Source organism: Orycteropus afer, unplaced genomic scaffold (assembly GCF_000298275.1).
Source record: "Orycteropus afer afer isolate SDZICR_OR568_19922 unplaced genomic scaffold, OryAfe1.0 scaffold00037, whole genome shotgun sequence".
Lineage (NCBI taxonomy): Eukaryota > Metazoa > Chordata > Mammalia > Tubulidentata > Orycteropodidae > Orycteropus > Orycteropus afer.
The window spans coordinates 1,998,441-1,999,694 of record NW_006921624.1 but is presented as its reverse complement, the minus strand read 5'-3'; positions in this window follow the sequence as shown (position 1 = coordinate 1,999,694).

Genomic DNA, 1,254 nt, shown 5'->3' with positions numbered 1-1,254 from the left:
ATGTGCTGTCAAGTCAGACCCAACTCATAGCGACCCCTCCTTGGGTTGCCGAGGCAGTATCACTACAGAAGTAGATTGCCCCATCTTCTTTTTGAGGAGTGGCTGGTGGGCTTGAACCACCAGCCTTCTGGTTAGCAGTCGAGTGCCTTAGGCACTAGCTACCAGAGCTCCCGACACAGTAATAAGATCCTAATATTCTAAGAAACTTCAGTTACAACTCAGTCTCACAAGTGTGTGACCATGATCGAGTCACTAAATTTCTCTATGCCTCACTTGTCTCATCTACCTAATGAAGATAATAAAACTACCTCACTGCGTGGCTGTGGATGTCAAATGGAAAAATTCTAATCTACATTTAGTCACTTTGAGTAATTTGCTTAACTTCTCTGAACTGAAGTTACCTAGTTCTGAAATCATACTGCTTGTACTGGAAGCTCGGATATACCACTAACCAACTCTGTGATCTTGAACAGTAAACTCACTGTGTCTCAGTTTTTCATTTGCCAGTGGATTGTTATGAGAATAAAATGATATAAATGCTTCAGAACATATATTATTTATGTGCTAGGTGCTTATAGCAAACCCCCAGTAGATGTCAAAACAAACAAACAAGAAAAACCCCCACCAGAGCTCCCCAGTAGATGTCAGTCACTATAATAAATATTATATGAAAATAATTTTATGGTTACTTTTCAACTAACATTCCATGTTTTGTAATGGAATAGGACTAGTCAGACTACACCCCAATGAGTTCAATCCAAGGATTTCTTGAATTTCAGTATCAATTATTCCACCTTTAGGGTTTTGTTACTGTTACCAATTTTCTTAGAGATTCCAGTAGGTACAGAAAAAGCCTGTCTCAATTATTGTAACATGATGCTCACTGAATTGGATCCCTCCTTTTTCCATCCTTCCTTCCTCAATCCCACTTTCTGTCATTGTCAGAAACATTAAAATAATTCCACTATCAAAAATGTCTCCACTGGGAACAGTCTTCAGCCCTTCAAACTTCTGAAATACAAACTAAGTCTGATGGACGTGAAGAGAATTTGGGAGAAATTGAGAAGACTGTATATAAAAGAATAAAGAGGAAAATGTAACAATCTCAATGAGAAAAAGAGAGGATGTGGCAGAAGATGAAATGGGGCTTTAAATGACTAAGCTTTTCCAAGGGTCTCCCCTGAAGCAAAGCACAAAACGATGGGACATATTCACCAATAGGTTAATAATTATTACCCAGTGAGCTAGCTATTT